This window comes from Mesoplodon densirostris, chromosome 8 (assembly GCF_025265405.1).
Source record: "Mesoplodon densirostris isolate mMesDen1 chromosome 8, mMesDen1 primary haplotype, whole genome shotgun sequence".
Classification (NCBI taxonomy): Eukaryota; Metazoa; Chordata; class Mammalia; order Artiodactyla; family Ziphiidae; genus Mesoplodon; species Mesoplodon densirostris.
The window spans coordinates 73,775,240-73,785,632 of record NC_082668.1 but is presented as its reverse complement, the minus strand read 5'-3'; positions in this window follow the sequence as shown (position 1 = coordinate 73,785,632).

The window sequence follows — 10,393 nt, the reverse complement described above, 5'->3', positions numbered from 1 at the left end:
TCTGAACCAATGGCTTCTAGAGACTCTTCTTAACTCAAGTTCTTACCAGCTTAGTGTCATAGGTCACAGTGGTCTCTCCTACTGGCTAGCATTGGTTATGTCTCTCCAAAGTAGCTGTGTCTAAAAACCTTTCCTTTATGACTCCCATGGGGTCACCTTTATCCCTTGACCTGCAGAACAGTTCTGAATAGTGTCCAGTCAGCACTAATCAGAGATTAGAAACTATGGCTCTCAGGGCACATCTGGCCTACAAATATGAATTTGTTGGGCCCATAGAGGGCTTAACATTTTTAAATTACTTCACAGATTTAGAGTTAGAAGGTTTCACGTAAAAAAATCTTGATTTCCATTTCTCCTTTTTAAAAACAAATTGAAATCCATGCAAAATTAAAAGATGGCATGGTTCTTACATGGCCACCAAATTCTGGTGGTGAGTGGCAATTTCTTCTTTAGGCAGGTCTTTGTCTCTCTAGTTTGTGATAGATCACACACCCCTTAGGATTACTTCTGAGCTAATGCTACTTGTGTCAGTATTTTTGATTCCTGTAAGTACTCAAATCTATGTAGGATTCTTACCAAAATTCTATCTCTAAAGGGAAGTTCACAGGGTCTCAAATGAGAGTCTGTGGACCCATTCAGTGCCCTTGGACTTATTCTCAGTGGCATATGAATTTATGATGGGAACTGTTTTAGTCTGTTCAGGCTGTGTATATGGTATAACAGAATACTATAAACTGGGCGGCTATAAAACAATAAAAATCTATTTCTCACAGTTCTAGGGTCTAGGATGTCCAAGATCAAGGCACCAACAGATTCAGTGTCTGGCCAGCTTCCTCACTGACAGCCATGTCTCACTGTATCCTCACAAGGGGCAAGGGATCTTTCTTGGAAGCTTTTTATAAGGGCACTAAAACCGTTCAGGAGGCTTCTGCCCTCGTTACCTAATCACCTCCCAAAGGTCCCACCTCCTAATATCATCACCTTGGAGGTTAGGTTTCAACATATGAATTTTGGAGGATACAAATATTCAACCTGTGGCAGGAGCTTAATTTTTTTCTTTTAGTTCAATGATTATTTATTGATTGATCTATTGATCTATCTGTGAAATTACCTGGATGATGCCTTTAATACTTACCTACAATTCCAAAACTACTTTAAATTCTATGAGTTAACATAAAAAAATATATGCAGACTCAGAGGTAAATGATATATTTGTATGAAATGAAGGACCAATGTCATATGCTGCTCTATGCAAAAGGTTGTATAACAACTTAATCTGGAAGAGGGGATGATAGAATTGAATCATCATATGGCATTAGGATTGTGGAAGATCCCAAGAAAATCTGCCTTGAAGCAGTCAGTGTTATATTCATACCAAAAGCAAAACATTTATTTTCAGCCAAACAATATTGTCACATTATATTAATTTTGTTAATCTGAATTGTATTTGTTTTGTAGTTTCTACTTAATTTGGCTTTATAAATGTTTAGGAATAGTTACAAAAAGGTATAAAAGAAGCTTATACCTAATTTCATATCTTTACTTTTAAAAAAAATTTTATTTAATTAATTTATTTAATTAATTAATTTATTATTTTTGGCTGCATTGGGCCTTCGTTACTGTGCATGGGCTTTCTCTAGTTGTGGTGAGCGGGGGCTACTCTTTGTTGTGGTGCACGGGCTTCTCATTGTGGTGGCTTCACTTGTTGTGGAGCACAACTCTAGGCCCGCGGGCTTCAGTAGTTGCAGCCTGTGGGCTCAGTAGTTGTGATGCATGGGCTTAGTTGCTCCACGGCGTGTGGGATCTTTCTGGACCAGGGCTTGAACCCGTGTCTCCTGCATTGGCAGGTGGATTCTTAACCACTGAGCCACAAGGGAAACCCTCATGTCTGTACTTTTTAAAGTCACATTCTATTTAAAAATACTTTGTTACGATTCAGGAAAATAAATATTTTCCTTTAATAAGCATCCATTTAATGCTTAAATTTGAAAAATTCTGCTTTGAAAATTTTTCTTCTTTTTATGTAGGATCAGGTTTTGGCTTGCTTGCCTTGAGAGGGGGTTTCATTCCATGGATTTGGGTCTCTACCTTGGAACACAGCCCAGGAGAAAGAGAGAGGCTAGCTGCAGAGTAAGCTCCAGGTGCATGAGGAGAGTACTGATGAATGCCAAATTGAGACGGAAGGAGCAGAAGTGATGATAAATCAGAGCTAAGTTCAGGATCTAGGTCAGGTGAAAGTCAGTCAGTGAGGGCAGGGCTGCAGCATCCTGAGCAACTGTTTTGAATACTAGGTGGTATTTGAGGTTCCACTTTTATGACATAAGAAGAGTGCTACATGGCTGGAGCAGTCTGGTTAAAAAATATCTGAGCTGGGTAAATAGCAACAATGGTGCTAACAGGTTCATTAGGAGTAATTCTTCAAAGGGACTATTTTAAAGCTCCAGGAATTATATTAATAAGCATCCCAATGTATTACCTTAGTGTCATCTACACAAGGGATTTTTCATCTGTCCTTAACATGGGTCTACTTGAGCCTCATTTTCATAATGTGCTCTCATGCTTCCTAAGGAGGCCTACCTCAGAGAGCACAGCACACTGTCCTGAGGTTGGGTATTCCTCTTCACATCTAATTTTGAAAGGTCACTGGGATCCAGAATAATCCTATCTCATAGTTGCCCAGTCAAGGCATATAAAGCTAAATTTCAATTATATGAAATAATGAAATCCGTGACTTTGATATTATTGTCTGATATCTATTTGAGAACGAATGATAGTGGTGCTTCAATGAAATGTGAGATTTTCAACTGGAATGTTGATTTGAGATATTTGACCAAGTTAGGAAAAGACACGTCTCTACACCACTAACCAAGTTCTTTCCCTTACTCAGTCTTACAGCCCCCAAATGTAACTTTGAATCAGAGAGATACGGATCTTTAGAAGGAAGCTTAAGCTAATTAAAATGGAGTATGGGTCTCCAGGGATGGAAAACCTTATTTATTCACATGATTGCTTCAAAAGACCCAGTTTTTGAGATCTAGAATTTGGTTTTGAAAGCTGATTTTCAACTCCTGATGCAAGTCATCTGCAGTCCATATGTAGTAATCTGCATATGTAGCAAACTGGGTTTCCAAAGAAACATTCCAACATGTGATATACCTCCTGGGCACCTTCTCTGTGTCAGACATGTTAGGTACTGAAAAGATCATGCTGAGTAACACAGCACTTCTATTCCCATGGGCTAACAGTCTAATGCCAGGCATTTAACTGAGTTCTCCCCACAAATCAGCTCACTTAATTCCAGCATCAACCCCATGTCCTAGATGGTAGTTAGAGTTTTAGTAACTTTTCTTAAGATTCTGAACTAGCAAGTGATACAGCTGAGATCAAAACTAGGCAGTTTGTACATAATGATCAAGGGATCGATCCAAGAAGAAGATATAACAATTGTAAATATTTATGCACCCAACATAGGAGCACCTCAATACATAAGGCAAATACTAACAGCCATAAAAAGGGAAATCGACAGTAACACAATCATAGTAGGGGACTTTAACACCCCACTTTCACCAATGGACAGATCGTCCAAAATGAAAATAAATAAGGAAACACAAGCTTTAAATGATACATTAAACAAGATGGACTTAGTTGATATTTATAGGACATTTCATCCAAAAACAACAGAATACACATTTTTCTCAAGTGCTCATGGAACATTCTCCAGGATAGATCATATCTTGGGTCACAAATCAAGCCTTGGTAAATTTAAGAAAATTGAAATTGTATCAAGTATCTTTTCCGACCACAATGCTATGAGACTAGACATCAATTACAGGAAAAGATCTGTAAAAAATACAAACACATGGAGGCTAAACAATACACTACTCAATAACGAAGTGATCACTGAAGAAATCAGAGAGGAAATTAAAAAATACCTAGAAACAAATGACAATGGAGACACGACAACCCAAAACCTATGGGATGCAGCAAAAGCAGTTCTAAGGGGGAAGTTTATAGCAATACAATCCCACCTTAAGAAACAGGAAACATTTCGAGTAAACAACCTGACCCTGCACCTAAAGCAATTAGAGAAAGAAGAACAAAAAACCCCCAAAGCTAGCAGAAGGAAAGAAATCATAAAGATCAGATCAGAAATAAATGAAAAAGAAATGAAGGAAACGATAGCAAAGATCAACCAAACTAAAAGCTGGTTCTTTGAGAAGATAAACAAAATTGACAAACCATTAGCCAGACTCATCAAGAAAAGAAGGGAGAAGACTCAAATCAATAGAATTAGAAATGAAAAAGGAGAAGTAACAACTGACACTGCAGAAATACAAAAGATCATGAGAGATTACTACAAGCAACTCTATGCCAATAAAATGGACAACCTGGAAGAAATGGACAAATTCTTAGAAATGCACAACCTGCCAAGACTGACTCAGGAAGAAATAGAAAATATGAATAGACCAATCACAAGCACTGAAATTGAAACTGTGATTAAAAATCTTCCATCAAACAAAAGCCCAGGACCAGATGGCTTCACAGGCGAATTCTATCAAACATTTAGAGAAGAGCTAACACCCATCCTTCTCAAACTCTTCCAAACAATTTCAGAGGAAGGAACACTCCCAAACTCATTCTACGAGGCCACCATCACCTTGATACCAAAACCAGGCAAGGATGTCACAAAGAAAGAAAACTACAGGCCAATATCACTGATGAACATAGATGAAAAAATCCTCAACAAAATACTAGCAAACAGAATCCAACAGCACATTAAAAGGATCATACACCATGATCAAGTGGGGTTTATCCCAGGAATGCAAGGATTCTTCAATATACGCAAATCAATCAATGTGATACACCATATTAACAAGTTGAAGGAGAAAAACCATATGATCATCTCAATAGATGCAGAGAAAGCTTTCGACAAAATTCAACACCCATTTATGATAAAAACCCTGCAGAAAGTAGGCATAGAGGGAACTTTCCTCAACATAATAAAGGCCATATATGACAAACCCACAGCCAACATTGTCCTCAATGGTGAAAAACTGAAACCATTTCCACTAAGATCAGGAACAAGACAAGGTTGCCCACTCTCACCACTCTTATTCAACCTAGTTTTGGAAGTTTTAGCCACAGCAATCAGAGAAGAAAAGGAAATAAAAGGAATCCAAATCGGAAAAGAAGAAGTAAAGCTGTCATTGTTTGCAGATGACATGATACTATACATAGAGAATCCTAAAGATGCTACCGAAAAACTACTAGAGCTAATCAATGAATTTGGTAAAGTAGCAGGTTACAAAATTAATGTACAGAAATCTCTGGCATTCCTGTACACTAATGATGAAAAATCTGAAAATGAAATCAAGAAAACACTCCCATTTACCATTGCAACAAAAAGAATAAAATATCTAGGAATAAACCTACCTAAGGAGACAAAAGACCTGTATGCAGAAAATTATAAGACACTGATGAAAGAAATTAAAGATGATACAAACAGATGGAGAGATATACCATGCTCCTGGATTGGAAGAATCAATATTGTGAAAATGACTCTACTACCCAAAGCAATCTACAGATTCAATGCAATCCCTATCAAACTACCACTGGCATTTTTCACAGAACTAGAACAAAAAATTTCAAAATTTGTTTGGAAAAACAAAAGACCCCGAATAGCCAAAGCAATCTTGAGAACGAAAAAAGGAGCTGGAGGAATCAGGCTCCCTGACTTCAGACTATACTACAAAGCTACAGTAATTAAGACAGTGTGGTACTGGCATAAAAACAGAAAGATAGATCAGTGGATCAGGATAGAAAGCCCAGAGATAAACCCACGCACATATGGCCAACTTATCTTTGATAAAGGAGGCAGGAATGTACAGTGGAGAAAGGACAGCCTCTTCAATAAGTGGTGCTGGGAAAACTGGACAGGGACATGTAAAAGTATGAGATTAGATCATTCCCTAACACCATACACAAAAATAAGCTCAAAATGGATTAAAGACTTAAATGTAAGGCCAGAAACTATCAAACTCTTAGAGGAAAACATAGGTAGAACACTCTATGACATAAATCACAGCAAGATCCTTTTGGACCCACCTCCTAGAGAAATGGAAATAAAAACAAAGATAAACAAATGGGACCTAATGAAACTTCAAAGCTTTTGCACAGCAAAGGAAACCATAAACAAGACCAAAAGACAACCCTCAGAATGGGAGAAAATATTTGCAAATGAAGCAACTGACAAAGGATTAATCTCCAAAATTTATAAACAGCTCATGCAGCTCAATAGCAAAAAAACAAACAACCCAATCCAAAAATGGGCAGAAGACTTAAATAGGCATTTCTCCAAAGAAGATATACAGACTGCCAACAAACACATGAAAGAATGCTCAACATCATTAATCATTAGAGAAATGCAAATCAAAACTACAATGAGATATCATCTCACACCAGTCAGAATGGCTATCATCAAGAAATCTAGAAACAATAAATGCTGGAGAGGGTGTGGAGAAAAGGGAACACTCTTGCACTGCTGGTGGGAATGTGAATTGGTACAGCCACTATGGAGAACAGTATGGAGGTTCCTTAAAAAACTAAAAATAGAACTACCATATGATCCAGCAATCCCACTACTAGGCATATACCCTGAGAAAACCATAATTCAAAAAGAGACATGTACCAAAATGTTCATTGCAGCTCTATTCACAATAGCCCGGAGCTGGAAACAACCTAAGTGTCCATCATCGGATGAATGGATAAAGAAGATGTGGCACATATATACAATGGAATATTACTCAGCCATAAAAAGAAACGAAACTGAGCTATTTGTAATGAGGTGGATAGACCTAGAGTCTGTCATACAGAGTGAAGTAAGTCAGAAAGAGAAAGACAAATACCGTATGCTAACACATATATATGGAATATAAGAAAAAAAATGTCATGAAGAACCTAGGGGTAAAACGGGAATAAAGACACAGACCTACTTGAGAATGGACTTGAGGATATGGGGAGGGGGAAGGGTAAGCTGTGACAAGGCGAAGGAGAGGCATGGACATATATACACTACCAAACGTGGGCTGGATAGACGGTGGGAAGCAGCCGCAGAGCACAGGGAGATCAGCTCGGTGCTTTGTGACTGCCTGGAGGGGAGGGATGGGGAGGGTGGGAGGGAGGGAGATGCATGAGGGAGGGGATGTGGGAACAGGTGTATATGTATGACTGATTCACTTTGTTATAAAGCAGAAACTAATAAAAAAAATGGAAAAAAAAATAAATAAAATAAAATTAGAGAGAGCAATAAAAAAAAAAAAAAAAAAAGAAGTAAGAGCTTATAATTCCTCTAGAAGGAGATGGTGGAATTGACTTAAAACAGCAAAGATGTTAGCCAAAATTTCTCTGAACTAAATAAACCTGCATGTACGTTTAAAAAAAAAAAAAAAAAAAAAAAACTAGGCAGTTTGACTTCAGTGCCTAAACTCTCACCTACTATATGTAGTGTCTACCTCTTAGCCAGTTTCCTTTGCTTTCGTTCCAAATGCAGTTTAAACTGCAGAGACACACAGTCACGATTGTTAAAAGTGAACACGTGCAAAAAACAAAGAGAAAGAGATTAGATTATATGAGGTAAAAATAACTGATTTAAATGGTGCTAGCTAGAAATTTGGTAAGAAGCGCTGCTTCTTTGTCCTTTGCATAGAGTTGTCTTTATGGTTTTAATTAAATTGTCTCCAATATAATGCTTCTTACCCTATACTTCTTATTTACTGGAGTCCAAAGAATGGCCCACCATGATGGCTGGATTTGTCATCTGCTGATGTAATGCTATGAACTGAAAGTGATATTGATCATAGTTATTATAATTAACTATGATAATTAAAAAGTGTCTGAAGAGTCATGGTTGGTGCAGAAGTATTTATATATTGCTCATAATCAAATTTGGGAATTAAAATGGCCTTGCTCATGAAGACATAACATGGAGGCTTATATTAAGCTACTGCTGGTTTTCAAGGATGGTCACAGGAGGGTGAGTTTTTCATTTAGTTGTCTCAACTGGAGAACAAACAAATGTCATGGCTGTTGGTCAAATATACTGTGTATGTGTGATTACATACATTTTTCAGATTCTTAATTTTATATAATATTTGAAACTAAATTTCATCCTTTTTATATTTCTGATTAGTTCCTGAAATAAACGTCAGAAGTAGCATGAAGATTAGACTGTTTTCCTTTTTAGCTCAGTTTATTATTTATTGTTTACCATAGCAAGCATCTAGAAGGACTCCTTGGGGATGTTCAGCAGGAGTAGCTCTGGTAATTCTCATAAATGTTGTTAAGATAATTTATATCTTTCAAGCATGGCCTGCCTGCCATTGTTTGAGACCTGGCTCACTGGGTCTTTCACCGTAAGAACACCACACTGGGGGCGGGGACTATGAGATTGAAGCAGTGGTCAGCTAGAAATGGGTACCACCTTTCTTCTGTTCTTGCTGTTTTGTACCAGGACATTCTCTAGCCAACTCCATTTTGCTTTTAACAGGCGGAAGTGGGCAGAGTGAGTAACTGCAAAGGAGAAGGAGATGTTTACAGTGGGGGAGTTCTGTAGAGAACTGCTGAAGAGGAGGTGCCGGTGGGGAGGTGTGGTGATAAAATACATCTGGGACCTCAGTACCTGACGTCAGTTGTAACTGCTCCATATACTGGCTTCTCTATAGCTTGGGGCTGGGAATCCAAATTCCTGTATTTGGTAGACTCCGCATTTGGAACCTTTCCTCTTCCTGTCAAAACCTCCTGGTTTTCTAGGTATGGATGCATTCTCTTTGCTCTCACCTCCTTGGTCTTTCATTTGCTACCAGAGGTTTGAAGAATATTAAAGACCTCATGTCCTCTACTTCCAGTTACTCTCAGCATCTTATCCACTTCCACCTCCTGTTGCCTTCAGGTCAATGGATTTTTAAGGTATACACTATGAAGACTGTCTCACAGATGTTGCCTACATTCCATATTTCCAAAGACTGTAGGTGTTACCAACACTGTGGTCAACCAGACTTGGAATGTTAGCATTCTTTTCTTTCTATCATTAATCCTTTGGTAAATTACAAATTTCTAACTGCAAGTATGTTCTTTTTTTTTAATTATAAATGTAATATATGAAATACCTGATAGAGATAAACAAGTCAAATAATAAGAAATTTAAAATCAAGTTCTCTCTAACTTCTGATACTCCTCCTAGCCCAGTTCCTCAAAAGTAATTACTGGTAATAGTTTGGAGGGCATTTCTTCAGGCCTTTTTAATAGAGACACACACATTTAACTTAGCGATTTTTAAAATGTCATAAATGGCATTACAGTGAACTATTCCTTTACAACTTTCTCTTTGATTATAACAATATGTCTTGGAGACTACTTCACATCTCTCTCTCTCATGTCTCAACAGATATTGCTACATCCTTTTTTTTTTCAAAATTGAAACTTTTAATGAGTAAAAGTTTGATGGGAAACAGAATACATATAGTCTCAAAGTACCTCCCCACAAGATATTTATTAATTGCAAAGGGAACAGTAATTACTTTAACAGTGGAGAAATCTGCCAGATAGTATCTTACCCAAAGTAAATAGAACAAAAGGATATCCTTTTGTCTTCTGGCTACATCATTCTTTTTAATGGAGAGAAAGTATTCCATGATGAGGCTATATCCTGATTTATTAATAAGTGTGTGTTTGTTCTAGTTTTTTGGCATTACAAATAGTATACTTTTATATACATGTGTCAGTGTTTCTGTAAGGTAGATTCCAGGAAGTGAAACTTGAGGCTAAAATACAGACAAAATTTTTTTATTGATCTTTCCCATTGAAATTGAAAAACTTAAGTTGCCAAAGTGTCAATCATATTCCTACCGAGTGGCATGGACATATATACACTACCAAATGTAAAATAGATAGCTAGTGGAAAGCAGCCGCATAGCATAGGGAGATCAGCTCGGTGCTTTGTATCCACCTAGAAGGGTGGGATAGGGAGGGCAGGAGGGAGATGCAAGAAGGAGGAGATATGGGGACATATGTATATGTATAGTTGATTCCCTTTGTCATACAGCAGAAACTAACACACCACTGTAAAGCAATTATACTCCAATAAAGATGTTTAAAAAAAAAAGAGTTTATGAGAGTACTTGTTTCCTTACATCATCACCAATATAGGCTATCATTTATTTGTTAAATTTTACCCAAACGATAACAAATCATATTTCATTGTTGTGTGAATTTGCATTTCTGAACGTTAATGAGTTTGAGTGTCTTTTCATATTTTTAGATGTCATTTGAATTTCATTTCCTGTTTATTATTTCTAGTGTTTGCCTGTTTCTGTATCAGTTTTTCTTATTGATTATA